General features: G+C 41.9%; 1 long non-coding RNA gene across 1 annotated transcript in view; it reads left to right on the forward strand.

Moving 5' to 3' along the window:
• The window catches only part of LOC140711428 (uncharacterized), a 137,443-nt gene that overhangs the window by 169 nt on the left and 118,313 nt on the right, over window positions 1-18,961 (forward strand). Inside the window, exon 2 of the long non-coding RNA XR_012092613.1 lies at window positions 1-136. This is a non-coding gene — a long non-coding RNA (uncharacterized lncRNA). The remainder of the gene's footprint in view (window positions 137-18,961) is intronic.

The following is an 18,961-nucleotide window of genomic DNA, read 5'->3' on the forward strand; positions in this document are numbered from 1 at the left end:
GAGCTGGTCTTGCGGGGCAGCCCTAAAATGTATATCCAAGTGACTTGCACTCAGCACTTGCTGTCTTGAGCTTACTTTCCTCGTTCGTAGAATGGAGACACCACACTTTCTGAAGTGCTTATGAGACTTGCAGGAGGTAAGTATGCAGCAGGTTTGGATGAATGTAGCCTAATGCTTACTTACTATAGAGTTTAATGTGCCTTCTAAATGCTTTAATGTATTAACAAGTGCTTAATTCTTACAATTCTGAATTAAGTACTACTATTATTCCCGTTTCAGAGAGAGGACCCTGAGGTCCACAGAGGTTAAATAAGGGTCACACAACTAGTAGGTGACAGAGCAGGGACGTGCACCTAGGTTATACTGTGCAAAGCCCTTGGACATAACCAGCACCTCCTCAACCCTAGCCACGAAAAGCTTCGTCCCTATGTGGTACGACAAACTGTCATTGTTGAGCCCTAAAAGGAAAAGGCAACGTTAATATATGCAGATGACAGGAACCCTTGAAAATCTAGGTGCCTCAATTTTAAAATTGAGTGCAATAATAAAGCTTAACTGAGTAGAAGAAAAACCAGAATTATTTGAATAAGCAAAAACGTATTAAAAAATGAAATAATATTTTCTCCACAATGGCAACAGAAACCATAAAATACTTAGGAATAAACTTTAACAAGTTACACAATCTTTATTATAAACCTTTACTGAAAAGGCAGTAATAAGGCCCTAGTAAATGTAAAACATGCTGTATTCTTAGATGAGTAGTCAATATCAAAAATATTGTCAATTCTTCCCAAGTCAAATTACAAAATTAGTGCAATTCTCATGAGAGTCCCAAATTCTCTTGGCGATATGTGTTTTAGAACTAATTAATTTTAAGTTTTATGTGGAAGATCACATAATTATCAAGAAAACTTGGAAACAAAGAAGAGAAGTGTATTAGTCTGTGTGGACTGCTGTAACAAAATACCATAAACTAGGCAGCTTATAAATAACAAATTTATTTCTCACAGTTCTGAAAGTTGAAAATCCAAGATCCAGGTGCCGGCCAATCTGGTCGCTGGTGAGGACCCAGAGATTCACAGATGACTCACAGAAGGCACCTACTCACAGTGCCCTCACATGACAGAAGGGGCGAGCTAGCTCTCTGAGCTGTCTTTCAGTGGCACTTCTAGGATCTGAAAGTTTGTGTTCCCTCAAATTCATATATTGAAACCTAATCACCAGTGCAATAGTATTAAAAGTTGGGGCTTTGGGATATTGGTTAGGTCATGAGGGTTCTAACCTCGTAACTGGAATTAGTGCCTATCTCAGTCCATTCCCACTGCTATAACAGAATACTTTAGACTGAGTGATTTATAAATAATAGACATTATTTCTCAGAGTTCTGAAGGCTAGGAAGTCCAAGATAAAGGTACCAGCAGATTCAGTGTCTGGTAAGGGCTTGCTGTCTGCCTCCAAGATAGTGCCTTGTTGCTGGGTCCACAGAAGGGAACGAACACTGTGTCCTCACATGAGGGAAGAGAAGGGAGGCAAAAGGGCAAAAAAAAAAAAAAAGGGGGGGGGACTAGGACACTCCTGTCAACCTCTTTTATAAGGATACTAATCCCATTCAAGAGGATGGAGCCTCATTTCTTAATCACTTCCAAAATGGCTTCAGCTCTTAATGTTATTATAGTGAATTTTAGCCTCCAACATAGGAATTCTAGAGAGAGACATACATTTAAGCCATAGCAATGGCCTTATAAAAGAAGCCCAAGGAAGCTTGTTCACCCCTTCTTTACCATCTGGAGACATAGAAAGAAGGTGTCATCTATGAAGCAGAGAGTGAGGTCTCACCAGACACTGAATCTGCTAGTGCCTTAATCTTGGACTCCCAGCTTCCAGAACTCTGAGGGATCAATTTCTGCTGTTTATAAATGACCCAGTCTGAGGTAGCCTTATAGTAGCCTGAATGGACTAAGATAGGAACTAATCCAATTCATGAGGGCGGAGCCAGCAGCCCCACCTCCTAATACCATCGTCTCCCAGCAGCCCCACCTCCTAATACCATCACATTGCTGATTAGATTTCAACATCTGGGTTTGGGAGGGGACACAAACATTTAGATCGTAGCAAATAGTACGGGTTTGCCCTATACAAAATTGAATAAACTGAACGACAAGATTTTAGCACAGAAATAGGAAAACAGTGCAATAGAAGGATAGACCTATTCTTTTACTTCAGATACATTCAAGTAAAATCACATTTAATATAGAATGTATACAATTACCCCCATTATAATAGAAATATTTCTGTCAATCTAACCATCTGTGTGTACATATCTGTCTGTACCTATCTAACCAGTGGGAGTGAGATATGTGGTTTATATATCCATACATGGTATGAATATATGATATGATATATGGATACATCTGGAATTTTTATATGTATGTACATTACATATATATATATAATCCAGAATGATGTCTAATGATAAAGATAGTTATTTCCATTGAGTTAGTGTATAAATTTTCTAGAGCTGCCCCTACAAAATACCACAGACTGATGTCTTAAATGAACAGAAATGTATTCACTTACAGTTCTGGAGTCCAGCAGTCCAAAATCAAATGTCAGCAAAGTTGGTTCCTTTGGAGGCTCTGGAGAAGAATCTGTTCGCTGCCTCTCACTTAGGTCCTGGTGCTTGCTGGCATTCGTTGGCTTTTAGTCCCTGTCTCCATCTTTACTGTATGTCTGTTCTCTTCTTATAAGAGCACTGGAGATTGGATGTAGGTGTATAGAGGATTGTGGAGCTTTTAAAAGAGGATGATATTTATCCTGCTCAGGCTCTGGCCATGTCTTTTGGCTGCCTCCATAAAAAAAAAAAAAAAAAAAGGGAAAAATGTGCGTGAAAGCCCATAATTTACCAGGGATTATCTCTGAGGATGCATTGAAAGAGTAAGGAACACACACATTTTATACCTGCATTTTATAGTGTAATTACCAAAATCTTGACATTTCACACTCCCTGAACTCACCTTATTTTCTCATGTCTTTCTTTATTGACTATTTTTTGCCACCAGAATCCAAATTCTAGGCATCTTGACTGTTTTCTGTCCACTGACACCCTATGGCTTAGCTAACCTCGATAAATACATGCCGAATACACCTTGAAATAAAAGAATTGCATGATTTTTTATCCTGAGTATCAGTTTGGCTTCATTTGTTTTGTTTTGTTTTGTTTTGTTTTGTTTTCAGACTCTTAAAATTTTTAGTTACCTCCCTCCTCCATTCCCTTCTCCAATAAAAGTATTTCTTCAGTTCATGTTTGAATAATTAGGATAGCCAAATATAAATAATACATCATTCAAATCCAGATCATTCCAAAGAACAATCTAAATGTAAAAAATAGGAGATTCATGAATGTATCTTTCCTCCTTAATATGGTTTGGCTGTTTCCCCACCCAAAATCTCATTTTGAATTGTGATCCCCATAAACCCCATGTGTCAAGGGAGAGACCAGGTAGAGGTAATGGAATCATGGGGGTGGTTTTCCCCAATGCTGTTCTCTTGATAGTGAGTGAGTTCTCATGAGATCTGATGGTTTTATAAGTGGTATTTCCTCCTGGGTTCATTTCTTCTTCCTGCCACCTTAAAAAGAAGGTGCCTTGCTTTCCCTTCACCTTGGGCCATGATTGTAAGTTTCCTGAGGCCTTCTCAGCCATGCGGAAATGTGAGTCAATTAAACCTCTTTCCTTTATAAGTAACCCAGTCGTGGGCAGTTCTTTATAGTAGTGTGAAAATGGACTAATATACTCCTAATTCTTAAATTACCGATCCTCAATTGTTTTTGCCAACTTTTCAAAATTTGAGATGTATTTTGCAACATGCCCACGAAGCATCATAAGTATTGATTGCCTTGTTAATGGAAAATACCATCTTGGTTGCTCAGAGAGTTATGTCTACACTTACAGTGTAGGTGGAGTCCTTGGGCACCATGGTCCTGTTCTCCATAGTGTTGTTTCTTAGCATCTCACCTACCTAACTTTTCCTGAGCTGTCTGACACCCAGTTTATGCCCATTTCTCCCTGTCCCACTGACTCCCAGTCCCCTGGCAGGTTGTCTCCTTGGCAGCACTTTATTTGTAAGTTTTAAAAATGACATATAAGTGTGTTCAATAATTTAAAGGAAAACCTCAATACAATGAAAATAAACTTTAAAAAAAAATGTTCATTAATTATTTAATATTCATCTCTCTAGCTAAAAAGTGAGCTCCTTTGGTTCAGGGCAGGGGGTGGGTGGGGTGGGCGTCCATGTCTAAGATTGGGGTCATCCATCTCAGGCCTAGGACCTAGAAGCACGTGATGGGAGGCGGTCAACAAAACATTCGTAATGAGCAAATCCATACGGAATGTGTTGTCTGGCTTTTCTTAGCAGCCTGGGTTCTTTGAAGAGTTTTAGAGAGAATTCAAAATTACAGAATATTACATAATTTGAAGATGAGTAAACCGCTTTCATCACTGCTCTGGCAATAAAATCTGGAAATCTGGAGAACTCTAGCTTCCAAAAACTATCTTATGATTCAATTCAGAAAGTGTAGTTCTGCACACATCGTACATTTTTTTTTTCCTAAGCCAAATGATCAACAATTCATCTAAAACCATTGTCAGGAGGCCCTATGCTATGCAAGGCTAATTGTGAGTATGACTGTATGCAAAAACAAACAAACAAACAAGGAGAAAAAAAGCTTGTCAAAAAGGGAATTCTTTACTCGAGGCGGGAAAAAATTACCTCCTGACTAGGGAAAGCACGTATTGATGGTTCCAGCAGCAACAAACCTGGAGATCCCTGTCATTTCTGTTCAAGTGCCTGAAAAGGAAGGCAGCAAAAGCTCTTGGTGCTGTGAGCATAGAAGGCTAGGGGTATACTTCCCAGCAACTTGCTTGGACTGGATAGTGACTGGAGCTGATTCCTGAGATGGGAGTGTGAGCTTGGCAGGCTCTGACATGGAGCCAGGCCAAAGCAGGAGGCCAAATTTACAATGTCAAATAAGCCATGACTTAGGAGAGATTTTCTTCAAAAGTATCGTTGGAAGAGGTTGGATGGTGGTGGAGTGTGGGGAGACTGTTGTAAGAAATAGAACACTCTACACATGAGATCTGCAGGCATCTCAAGAGTTAGGCAAAAAGGGGTTTTCTTTTATAGGAGGAATAAACAGGTTGAGAAAGAACTGGATGTGAGGAAGTGGATGAAGGGGTCCCAAGAGTGGGTAGTGGATCAGGGAACATTCTTCTGGAGGTCAGCCTGTTCTTAGCAGTGGATGAAGACTGGCTCAGGCTGATGGTGGGCCAAGGTTCTGGGACCTGGGGAAAGGAGAGAAACTTAACCAAAGTTCAATAAACAAGCGTTTCATTTCCATTAATTTCAAGGGAAAAATAGTTAAGCTAATTTATGAGGCAAAGAATAGGAATTTGGAAGGCCCATGTCTGGCCTGTCATAAGTAAACTGGGGCGGGGAGGGGGTAACATGGTTAGGCTTTGTGTCCCCACCCAAATCTCATCTTGAATTGTAATCCCCATAATCCCCACTTGTCAAGGGAGAGACCAGATGGAAGAAATTGAATCATGGAGGTGGTTTCTTCCATGCTGGTCTCGTGATAATGTGTGAATTATCATGAGATCTGATGGTTTTATAAGGGGCTCTTCTCCCTTCGTTCAACACTTCCCCTTCCTGCCACCTTATGAAGAAGATGCTTTGCTTCCCCTTGCCCTTACGCCAAGATTGTAAGTTCCCTGAGGCCTCCCCAGTCATGCTGAGCTGTGAGTCAATTAAATCTTTCATTTATGTTAGGGTGGTGCAAAAGTAATTGCGTTTTTTACCATTGAAAATAATAAATTACCCAGTCTTCAGCAGTTCTTTATAGCAGTATGAAAACAGACTAATACAGGGGGCTTCCATGAATCTAATTTAAGTAATACAAGGAAGAGGGATCTTGAAGTTAAGTCATTTCCTCTAACACAAAAGATGGGAAATTTCTTAGCCTCCTCTGTTTTCTGAGAACACAGGTAAAATTCAACACTGTCAGCAGTAAGGGCTTCTAAGCATAACCTAAGAGTCTTCTTTTATTCCTTCCCCAACTCTCTTCCTTTCTTCAAGTAGAGAAGAGTTCTTGACCTATGTCTTTTTCCTTTCCTCTGAAGGAAAGGAAAAACATTTCAACATTTTTTGCAAGGCAGATTTACTGGTGACAAATTCCCTCAGTTTTTGTTGGTTTGAGTCTTTATTCCTCCATCACCTTTGAAGGATAATTTTGCAGGATACAAAATTTTTTATGGGTTTTTGTTCTTTCAAATCTTTGAATCTTTTACTCCACTCTCTCGCTTGCCTGGAAGTCTGTTGGAATGCCCATCTTTGTTCCTCTCTGGGTGGGTGTCCCCTACCATGCCACCCCCACCCCAGGCTTTTTCCAAGATTTTTCTCTAGGTCTTTGTTTTTCTGTAGACTGAGTATGATATGCTCAGGTGTTGATTTGGGGGTATTTATTGTGCTTGATGTTCTCTGAGATTCTTTAATCTATGGTTTGATTTTTGTTAATAATTTTGGAAAATTCTCAGTCGTTATTATAATCTTTAAATATTTCTTCTGCTCCTTCACTTTCTTTGTTCTCCTTTTGGTATTCATTAATGTGTGTTATGCCTTTTATGTCTCACCATTCTTGCATATTCTATTTCATTTAAAATATTTTTTTTCTTCTCCTTGCATTTCAGTTTGGGAAGTTTCTATTTATGTCTCTTCAAGCTCACTGATTCTTTCTTTGGCTGTGTCCAGTCCATTCATGAGCCCATCAGGGTGCATGCTTCATTTTTGTTACGGAATTGGTTTTGGTTTCTAAGATTTCCTTTGCTTCTTTCTTATAATCTTTATCTCTCTGCTTACATTACCCATCTGTTCTTGCATGTTGTCCAATTTTTTCATTAACATTTTAACCACAGTTACTTAGAATTCCTGATATAATGATTTTGAAGTCTCTGCCATATCTGAGTCTGACTCTGATGCTTGCTTTATCTTTTCAGATGTTTTTTTTTCCATGCCTTCTGTCATGTCTTGTAATTTCTTGTGAAAAGCCAGACATGATGTACTGGGTTATGGCAACTCAAGTAGACAGGCCTTTGGTGAGAAGTTTGATGTTTTTCTGGCTAGAAGTGAGGCTGTGCTTACTGTCCCTTGTAGCTGTATGTGTCAGAAGCTTATTTGTCCTCTGTCCTGCTTTTTGGCTCCCCTATTGTCTGTGGGCTTCTTAGGAACTTTTTCTTATGAGTCTGGTCCTTGAAGTTTTATTTTGCTGCAACCCTCTGCTATTAAACGGGAGCCCTGTTGATGTGGGATAAGGTGTGGGATGGGGAACCAGTTCACGATCCTATGACCAGGTCTCAGTGCTTCAGTGAGACTGTGTCCCTGGGCTGTGACCTTCACCAGTGTTTCTCAAATGGTTTTTCTCTTCTCGTGCCAGAGAAGGCAGGCTAGAGGGGGCTACAATTGGGTCATTTCCTTCCCCCCAAATAGGATAAAGCTCTGGCTTGGTGTTTGTGGTGGAGAGTGATCTGGGCATATTTCAAAATGGTTACTTTTCCCATGAGAACCTGGTGGAGTTCCTGGAGGAAAAACAAAGTGTGTCACACAACACTGCTCTCGTGTCCCTAAGAGTTTTTAACTCTCAAGTTAGTCCACCCTCAGCCCCCGGCGATTTGTCAGCAGCACCCTTCAAATGTTCTCACCAGCTCCAGTGGTCTCTGCCTCCAGCGAGCTCATCTGTGCTCTCCCTCTTCACCCATCTCTTCAGTTTTCAGGGCACCGATTTATCCTCCACTTCAGTTCTGTGATGGATCTAAGAAAAGTTATTGATTTTCAGCTCATTTTTGTTGTCATTCAGAGAAGGGAAGAGATGACTTCCAAGCATTTTTATTTGGTTGGTTGTTGTTTTTATATTTTAATATGCATATATATTTAAATTCTCATTAGAATTATACACTAATGATCTCTAAACTCCCCTGTTTTTTTTTTTTTCAGTTAACATGACCTTTTACAAAAATTTGTCTGAACTACCTCCTCTCTCTGAATGGCTTTTTCCCATCTGAGCCTAGCAATCTTTGCTTAAGTAAAAAAAGAAAGCTGAGATATTCAGAAGAGTCCCAAAAGTTAGTGTCTCACCCAGCATGTTGTTTGTTAGTCAGTTTCCTTCTGGAGGAGGAAGTTAGTTTAAACATGGCCTACTTTTCTCCCTTCTCCCTTTTATTGCAGTCCATAGTTATTAAATTAAATGTAAACTCAGCTGTTTTATTGAAGTGCTTTTGTGGTGTTTATGAATAGAAGAGATTAGCATTTATTGGCAAATCATTATGCACCAAGAACTGTGTTAGGTAGCCTCAAGCTGTAACGTGCACAGAATCATCGAGGGATCTGGTAACATGCAAGCTCTGGTTCAGCTGGCTGGGGTGCAGCCTGGGTGTCAGCGTTTTGCAGGAGGATGTGCTCACAGGGCCTGCCCAGGGCGAGTAGTCTCAGTCACCCCCCACTCACAGGTAAGAACTCTGAGACTGGTGAGGGGAATCACTTTCGCACAGCTTCACAGCCAGTCGATATTTACACCCAGGGTCTTCAGGCCACATGCAGAGCAGCAGCAGGGGTGCCCCGGATCAATCGTCATCTCCTCCTGCCACCACAGCCGTTTATTTAGATTTTTTTGTTTAGGACACTGCTGTGGGTTGAACTGTGTTTCTCTAAAAGGTAGGTTGATGTCTTAACACCCGGTACTTGTGAACATGACCTTATCTGGAAATAGGGTCTTTTCAGATGTAATTGAGTAAAGATGAGGCCATACATGAGTAGGCGGGCCCTTAATCCAACATGACAGGTACCTATAAGAAGAGGAAAGGAGACACGGACACACACACAGAGGAGAATGCCGCGTAGCAGAGATGGGAGTGGTGTGGCTCCAAGTCATGTCAAGCACTGCCAGCCACTACCAGAGGCCAGAAAGGCCAGGAAGGCGCCTTCCCTGGAAACTTCAGAGACCTCTACCCTCTTGGCACCTCGATTGAAGATTTCGCCTCCATCACCATGAGATAACACATCTCTGTTGTTTTAAGCTTCCAAGATTGAGGTGATTTGTGATAGCAGCCCTAGGAAAGGAATAAAAATACTGGGTACACTGCCCGGGTTTTCCGTGTTGTTGACTGTGTCTGCTTGCCCTCTAGACTGTCATCAGGCAAACTCAGTGGCTGCCAAAAGCACATCTGACCCACACAAGCCCTCAGCCCACCTTGGTGTTTACTTGGCTTTCAGCATTAGGAGAAAAAATGATGTTTACATTATAAAAGTAAATCAGCTGTATTGTACTTTAGAGCAGAGGAACCCTTTGTTTACTTATATTTTCAGATACTTTTTAAGAGATGTTTAAAGCATGGAAAGTATTTTTAGCATTTAAAGTGTTTGCATTTTTAATAAAAATTTCTCCACAGAAAAACTGTTGTATATGTGTGATTAATTGACTGATATTTGCTTGGGAGCTATACTGCCAAGCAAACGTTTATCATCTTCTGAAAAATCTCATGACATTTAAAAAAGAAAAGCCTCTTGGGGCTGCGTTCTATTTGTTCCTCAAAGAATCTGTGCGGCAGAAAGTGAAAACGCAGAGCCTAGTTTGATTTCATTTCTCTTTTCAAACCAAATACAGTATTCTGGCTTTAGTTGGCCTTGAGTGAAAGTAAAATAGACTAGGAATGAATTTTTCTTTTCTGCTTCCCATCCAAAAGTCTGTAGTAGAACAAAAATACTGCTCCTGTTTCAACTGCTGGTTAACAAATCACCGTAAAACACAGTGGCAAAAAAGTCGTCTGTTTTATTATGCTCGAAAATTCTGTGGGTAAGCAGTTCAGAGAAGGACACGGTGAGAATGGCTTGTCTGTGTTCCACAATGTCTGGGGGCTGAGCTGAGAAGAGTCAAAGTTGGAGTGGGGAGCATGACCCAATTTGGCAGTTGATGCTGGCTGTTGCCTGAAACTTCACCTGAGGCTATCAGCTGTTTTACCTTCATGTGGCCTCTTGATAAGGCCAGGGCTTCCTCACAACATGGTGGTCTTGTGGCAGCTCAGTGATCCAAATGCAGGTGACCCAAGAGAATTAGACAGAAGCAATAGAGGCTTTTATCATAGCTTCAAAATCTGTGCTATATTCTACTGGTTACCAGTGAAGTCCCTACAATTGACCCAGATTTAATGAGAGGAGAACTAGGCTCAACTTCTGGATGGAAAGAATTAAAAGAATGTGCAGGTGTGTTTTAAAACCATCATAATGCTTTTAACAGATACGTGTTTCACATAACATACAACGAAAATGGCATCACCTTCTAGTTGGAAGATACTGATGGGTTTCTGTTTAATTTTGAGTAAGATGTTGCACCTCTCTAGTCCTTACTTTCCTTAACTGCAAAATGAAAGGTCACACTGAGTGGACTCCACAGGTCCTTTAGCAGAGCTATGATTTGGTTTCTTCCTGTAATTGTACCAATCGAATCATTAGAGATTCAAGACTGAATTGTATAGCCAACATTTATCTGAGAGGACGTTATTATGCCGCATTTAGCTGCATAGGGCAGAATGAGGTAGAAACACATCTAATCTTAATGTTTCAATTCTAGTTCTTCCTATTATTATTCATAACAGATATAGCTACCATGTATTGCCTAGTGCTGAAAGTCATTTCTTTGCCTCATTTGCTCTCCACACCCACAACAGTGCTAGCCTTGGTATTTCTTGTAGACATCTTTTGAAGGGTCTGCGTGGGCCCACCCCATTCACTGTAAAGGTGTCCTTCTCAGCCTCCTTTAGGAATTGTCCAGGATCCAATACAATTTTTTTTAAATTTTTTATTTTTTTGAGACAGAGTCTCGCTCTGTCACCCAGGCTGGAGTGTAGTGGCCCAGTCTTGGCTCACTGCAATCTCCTCCTCCTGGGTTCAAGTGATTCTTCTTCCTCAGCCTCCCGAGTAACTGGGACTACAGGTGCATGCCACCACACCTGACTAATTTTTGTATTTTTAGTAGAGACAGGGTTTCACCATATTGGCCAGGCTGGTCTTGAACTCCTGAGCTCGTGATCCGCCTGCCTCGGCCTCCCAAAGTGTTGGGATTACAGGTGTGAGCCACCGCACCAGGCCCCAAGACTATTAATCATCAGAAGCAAAGCTGTTGTGTTTATGAAAATAGAAGGCAGTCGGGAGGTGGGAGGAGGTGGAAAATGGAGATGGTATTTCTGGCATGGCTAAAGTGAAGTCCCATGGGAAGGAAGTTGCCAGAAAACTCCAATCAGGCATATTGGCACCCGTGAATGACTCAGAATGCAGAAGCTCCTGTAACTAGATGAAAGGCACCTCTCAGGTGGCCAATAACAATACCAATTTGCCACGTGGCAGATAGAAAGCTCAGCATTTTTCATGGATCCTTACAAGAAGTGAGAGAGAAATAAGTAACATATTAGTTTTCCTCCATTTGACAGAAAAAGAAAATGAAACTAGTTGGGCTTAAATCACTTGTCTAGGAAGGTCACAGGCTGCTGTTGAATATTTGTATTTGAATCCAGGCACTCTAATTCTGAGCCCACACCTGTCTTCTGTGTTCTCTCCATAAACATGTTGAGTTTTGTCAGATTTCCCCGTCATCCACCACTGAAACTTTAGCACCATCTTGATTTATCACTGTTTCCCCCTCCGCTAGGTACCCATTCCTATCCAGGACTGGCTGCATGATTTGCAAAACCCCTTGCAAATGAAAACATCGGGGCATTTTCTTCAAAAAGCAGGAAAAATAGTGTTGTTAAAGATACTAAAATACAAAGCTTTTTCATTTCTTCAGTGGTTTCTTTCTCGAGCTGCAATGCTAATGTTTGTTTTTGTTGTTCTTGTAATTTAATGTCCGGTTTCCTCCTGAAAAAGGAAAGAGTCCACAGGCAAAGGCAGACCCTCAAAAGCATCCTACTACCACCCTCACACTCCCTGCCCACCAACTTGGGATTCATGTCCTAGCCGAGAGTGAGGGAACTGAGGCAGGCAGGCACACTTCCTTTCCAAAGGCAATGCCAAATCCATGACCAATGCATGACCTCCACATTGGGTCAAGCTAACATCTGGGTGGGGGCTCATTCTGTCATTGACCTTAGATGTGGTGCTGCCAGCTTGGGCAGGGGAAGTGGTGAAGGTAGGTTGCGTGTGAGCCAAGGCTGCAAGGTCCCCCACTCCACAGCATGCTTCATTTATCATCAAACTGCACATAGAAAACACACTCAAGATAAAGAATCTCAAGAGGGGAGTAGTGGAGCATCAAGCTAGGTACCAGCTTTTGTGAGCTCAGGGTTCTGCGTGACTACAGGGTCAACTGGCCCTGGATCTGGCCCTGGTCCTATTCATTCTATCTCCAAAATGAGTTTCTCCTTTATCCTTTTCTCTCTGCTCTTAGTCTCCATCCAAGCCCAGGACTTCATTCCTCATTTCTGAAGGTGTCAATGGCATGTAAGTGCCTGCCACTTGAATCCAAGCTTCTCAACCTAACTTTCAGTGGTGTCTATACTCTGGATGCCTATATCTGTCCGGACTGCCCCATCCCGTCCAGATTGTCTTCCCCACTGCTCATCAGTGCACACCCTCTGCCGTTCATCCTGCTGCATGGTCTTGTTCTCCATGCATACCCAGCACCAGGTTCTCGCTTACTTCCCCTTGTGCCAGCCCCTGACGCCTCAGGTGCAATGCTTCCCAGCTAAGTTCCACACTGTTTCCCAGCTTCCCCTGCAGGGTTAGGATGCAGCTGCCCACAGCGGCAGTGGCTTGATTATTTACTGTTACTGGCTGCTTTGTCTTCCCTCTCTCACTGCTCCTTTCCTCTACCAGGTTTCTCCAGATCATGAACAGTTGAATCGGTGTCTTAGGGCTCTATTTTGCTGTAGGCAAAATAAGGATCCGGTGGTTTCAAACCAGATCCAATAGCATCTGCTTTGAGATGAATTTGCCCCAAAACAAATGTTGCTATGGTGTGAACATTTGTCCCCTCCTAAACTCATGTTGAAATTTAGTCCCCAAAGTGACAGTGTTAAGAGGTAAGGCCTTAAATAGGTCCTACCCTCATGACTGGACTAATCCATTTATAAATTAAGGACTAATGGGTTACTGGATTAATGAGTTCTATGGGTGTGCAACTAGTGGCTTTATAAGAAGAGAAAGAGAGACTTAAGCCAGCATGCTCCATCCTTTCACCATGTCATATCCTGCACTGCCTCAGGACTCTGCAGAGAGTCCCCACCAGCAAGAAGGCCCTCACCAGGATGGCCTTTTGACCTTGGACTTCCCAACCTCCATAACTGTAAGAAATAAATTCCTTTTCTTTATAAATTATCCACTTTCAGATATTCTGTTATAAGCAACAGAACAGGGACTAAGGCAGGTACATCCCTACACTGCAGAAGAGGGATGCGTTGGATAGTCATAATATAGATGCACCTTACAGCTAGTCTGTGGGCTACTAACCCCTGATCATTGCAGCCAGATAAATAAGGCACATCAGATGCATTTTTGCTTTTCATTGTGAATTTGCATCAAGAGCATGACTGATGTCCAAATCTGGAAGGAAAAATTTAATAATATGTATATTATGTGGAACTGAGAATACACGAGGCCTCTTAGGACAAGACTCGTTGCAATGCAATTGACTGCCTAACCACCAGCCTCCCTGCACACTTCACTGCCACAAATAACCTACATTGTTCAGGTGTCATGAGGCCATGTGGTTTTGGTCCCTCCTTAGCCCCTGTGGGGGTAAATATTAATGTATTGAAGACAATCGTTGCTGCTCTGTTCCCTTTGCCTGTGACTGGTTTAGGAGTGAGCATGTAACATAATTCTGGCCAAAAAGATAAGTCTCCTGCTGGGAGACTTCTGAGAAAGTTTGTCTCATTCTATAAAAGGGGCACTGGAAAGAGTGTTCTGATTTGTCTAAACGTATGGGATTAAGATGCTTAAAAGTGCTACAGTTCTCTTGCAACTTCCATAGGTTGAGCATGAGGATGAAAGCTAGCATGATGCAGATAGCAGAGAAGAAAGAGAAAGCCTGTGACCTTGATTATGCTGTTGAGCCACTGGCTTAACCACTGAATTGCCAGTTGTGGCCTTGCCCTCCCTCCTGATTTCTCGTTACATAGGATAACAAATTCCTGTATTTTATGAAGCATTTTGATTTGGGTCTCTGGTTACTTGTAGACAAAATCTGGACTCAGACTGGTCAACAATCATTGTGAAACTCAGAAGCAAACAAACAAACAGCCAAGGTGTTGAAAGGAGGCTGACTTTCCTAGATAAGATAATTAAATGCAATGCATGTCCACACTGAATCAATCAAAGTTTGAACAAGCTACCTGTAAAGGGCACCTTGAGGACAATGAAGGACACTGGGTATTGAATGAAGTTGAGGAATTTTTGTTAATTCTATGTATGACCATGATAATTATGATTATGTAAGAAAATGCCTAAAGACGTTAATAGTATATTTAAAAATGTTTAGGAATAAAATTTTGTGATATGTGTATTACAGACAGTGACAAAAATATAAGCAACAAATACAGCAAAATGTTAACAATAATTACGTCTAAGCAGAGGTTATATGGGTCGTTACACCACTCTCTTCACTGAGTGTACCTTCACGACTTCTCACAATTAAAAAATGAAAGAAAAACAAAACAACATTTCTAGATTGTACATCTGATAAAAAATTAATATGGTTTCACAGGGCCCAGCTGTATGGAAAAAGGCAGGGTTCCTTTCGAGAAACATTACTATGGAGAAGCATGAAAATAGCTTTAAACACTCTGGCCATAGGAACAGTGCTACCTGTTGTGGAAATCCAGTTTATTTACCACCCATTTGCTAAAGGCAGTATTCCTGTTCGAGGGAGAAACTATGACCTCAAGGAGACATACCGTCAGCATAAGCTATAATGCAGCTAAGAAAGGGCAGGCTTACCCCCTTTCCTTTTGGAATGGGCACTGTAAAGATGTGCCCACAGTTTCACAGAGGTGGACCTCGTAGTCTTCTGTAAAGTGAATATCCACAAGTGTCCCCAGAGCCACAGCCATCCACAGTGAGCAAAAGAAGCTCCTGAGGACTATGGATTGTGGGGGGCAGAACCTTGGTTACCAGTGATCCAAGATGGCAGCAGGTGACAGGGCTCCTTGGGTATCAGGTAGGTATGGACAGGAGTTGGGAGGACTTCAAAGTCTCTCTTAAAACCAGTGACACTTTTACAGACTGCAAAGTTTCACTTGAAACCATTGACTTGAAACATTATCAGCAAAGTGATGGAGATGTTAGGAGCTTGAATAAAAATGGTGATATAGTTTGGTTGTATCCCTACCTAAATCTCATCTTGAATTGTAGTTCTGATAATCTCCATAATCCCCACATGTCGAGGAAAAACCAGCTGGAGGTAACTGAATCATGGGGGCCGTTTCCCCCGTTCTGTTCTAGTGATAGTGAGTTCTCACGAGAGCTGATGGTTTTATACATGTTTGACAGTTCCTCCTTCACACCCTCACACCCTCTTCTGTCATCTTGTGAAGAAGGTAGCTGCTTCCCCTTTTGCCATGATTGTAAGTTTCCTGGGGCCTCCCCAGATACATGGAACTGAGTCAATTAGACCTCCTTTGTTTATAAATTACCTAGTCTTGGGTAGTATATTTAAAGCAGTGTGAGAACAGACTAATACAGTAAATTGGTACTGCAAAGAGTGGGGTACTGCTATAAAAATACTTGAAAATGTGGAAGTGACTTTGGAACTGGCTAATGGGCAGAGGTTGGAACAGTTTGAAGGGTTCAGAAGAAGACAGGAAGATGTGGGAAAGTTTGGCACTTCCTAGAGATTTGTTGAATGGTTTCTGCCCAAATGCTGATAGTGATGTGAACAACGAAGTTCAGGCTGAGATGGTCGCGGATGGAGATGATGAACTTATTGGTAACTGGAGTAAAGGTGACTCATGCTATGGTTTAGCAAAGAGACTGACTGAGTTCTTGTCCCTGCCCTAGAGATCTGTGGAACTTCTAAATTGAGAGACATGGTTTAGGGTATCTGGTGGAAAAAATTTCTAAGCAGCAAAACATTCAAGATGTGACCAGTATTATTCTGAAAGTGTTCAGTTTTATGTGTTCACAAAGAGATGGTTTGGAATTAAAGCTTATGTTTAAAAGGGAAGCAGAGCATAAAAGTTTGGAAAAATTGCTGCCTGATGATGCGATAGAAAAGAAACAACCATTTTCTGGGGAGAAATTGAAGCTGACTGCAGACGTTTGCGTAAGTAGTAAGGAGCCGAACACTAATCACCAAGATAATGGGGAAAACATCTCTAGGGCATGTCAGAGATCTTGGTGGCAGCCCCTCCTGTCACAGGCCCAGAGGCCTAGGAAGAAAACTGGTTTCATGGGTTAGGCCCAGGGCCTCCCTAATCCCCCAGCCACTTCAGCTGCAGCTGTTGCTAAAAGAGGCCAAGGTACAGCTTGGACCATTGCTTCAGAGGCTGCAAGCCTCTAGCCTTGGCTGTTTCCATGTGGTGTTGGGTTTGCAAGTACATGTAAGTCAAAAATTGAGGTTTGGAAACCTCCGCCTAGATTTCAGAGGATGTATGGAAATGTTGGGTGTCCAGGCAGAAGTCTGCTGCAGGGGTGGAGCCCTCATGTACAGAAGGGAAATGTGGGGTTGGAGCCTCCACACAGAGTCCCCATTGGGGCACTGCCTAGTGGATTTGTGAGAAGAGGGCCACTGTCGTCCAGACCACAGAATGGTAGATTCACTGACAGATTGTACCATGTGCCTGGAAAAGCTGTGGGCACTCAATGCCACCCCATGAAGGAGCTGCCCAAGGCTGTGGGAGCCTACAATTCCTCCTTCACATACTCACCCCATCTCCTTGTATCAACGTGCCCTGGATGTGAGACATGGAGTCAAAGGAGATTATTTTGGAACTTTAAGATTTAATGACTGCTCTGCTGGATTTTGGACTAGTGTGGCACCTGTAGCCACCTTATTTTGGTCAATTTCTTCCATTTGAAATGGGAGCATTTATCCAATTCCTGTACCACCATTGTATGTTGGAAGTAATGAAACTTGCTTTTGATTTTACAGACTCCTAGATGGAAGGGACTTGACTTGTCTCAGATGAGACTGTAGACTTGGACTTTTGGGTTAATTTTGTAATAAGTTGAGACTCTGGGGGACTGTTGGGAAGGCATGATTGTCTTCTGAAATGTGAGGACATGATTTGGGAGGGGCCAGGGGCAGAATGATATGATTTGGCTGTCTCCACCCACTCAAATCTCATCTTGAATTGTAATCCCCATAATCCCGACATGTTATGTGAGGGATGTGGTGGGAAGTGATTGGATCATGGGGGTGGTTCCCCGTATGCTGTTCTCATCATAGTGAGTGAGTTCTCATGAGATCTGATGGTTTTATAAGTGTTTGACAATTCCTCCTTCACATACTTACCCCGTCTCCTGCCACATTGTGAAGAAGGTGCCTGCTTCCCCTCCCACCATATGTGTGTAAGTTTACTGAGGCCTCTCAGCCATGCAGAACTATGAGTCAATTAAACCTCCTTTGTTTATAAATTACCCAGTCTATGGTAGTATTTTTATAGCAGTGTGAGAATGGAATAATACAAATGGGATGTTCTTTATGAATAATAAAGAGTCAGAAGAAAGCAAAAGGTGTGGCCCTTCCTGGAAAAGTGAGAACCCTGATTAAAATAAAATCATCTTAGCACAGGGAAAAGAAAAAGCCTGCTTTTTTAAGGCTGTGAATGCGTTTGTGTGTGTGTGTGTGTTGACAAAGATTCTCTCCTTGAGCAAGCAAACTCTAGTCAGGCTTTTCTGAACTCTCTTCTCAACTGGTCCTGAATTTTGGGCTCTATGTTTTCTGCATGGTCCAAAATCCTGCTAAGTCAATTTAGCCAGAACCCTTCACCCTCTATATCTGATCACTATCAGTATCTCATCAGGTTCCTCATCCTCCAACGTCTCCCAGGTGATTGATCACTTTAGCCTGCCTTCAGTGAGAATCCTATTAGGTCAGTTTAACCAAAATCCCCCTTCACCCCTAATGTTTCTTCTTATTAATTTGTACCCAATGACCTCCAGCCTGTTTCTTGGCTGAAAATGTCTACTTTTCCTTACTGTATTGCAAGTTGAACCTGCCCTCTCTCTTCTGCTGCAAAACCCTATTTCAGTGCTCCCTACTCCTATGGCAATGGTCCTGAATAAAATCTGCCTTACTGCACTTTAACAAGGGAATGAGTAATTTTTTTCCTTAAAAATATGGGTATATCATTTTTAAAAATACAACACAGAGAATATAGCTTTTGTTCACTTGCAGCTTTAAAAAGTACACATCTCAGGGGTGAGTTCATTTTACATTTTGCATAAACAGACGTTCAGAGAGAGCTTTTTGGAAACCACCACTGCTAACCACTGGAGTAGCTACTATGTCAGACCCCTCATCACTGGATTTAAAAACAAAACAAAATAAAACAAAACCATCCTGCTCTTCCTGGTTCTGTGAAAACTGTGGGAAAAGCATTTGCGGATCTTGATACAGAAGGATGATCAATTACCCTGTAGAAGCTATTTTCTTTCCATTCAACCTGTGAGTGAAGATCTCATTGGCCGGAACAATAACTGTGACTGTTGCAGGGTTTCATTGAGTCAGACTTCAATGATAGTGAAACTGCCTTGGCTACAGTCTTTACAGAAGGTGGAGACACGTGTGATAAACAATTTACAGTGACACACCTAATAACAGGAAGAAAGACCAGGGGAGGAAAAGGCACTTTGCTTTGTGAATTGTTCTCAAAGAACTGCTGGGAGCTGGAGGCTTGACTTTCTAGGCCCTTTGTACAGTGAT

This window comes from Chlorocebus sabaeus, chromosome 3 (genome assembly GCF_047675955.1).
Source record: "Chlorocebus sabaeus isolate Y175 chromosome 3, mChlSab1.0.hap1, whole genome shotgun sequence".
Classification (NCBI taxonomy): domain Eukaryota; kingdom Metazoa; phylum Chordata; class Mammalia; order Primates; family Cercopithecidae; genus Chlorocebus; species Chlorocebus sabaeus.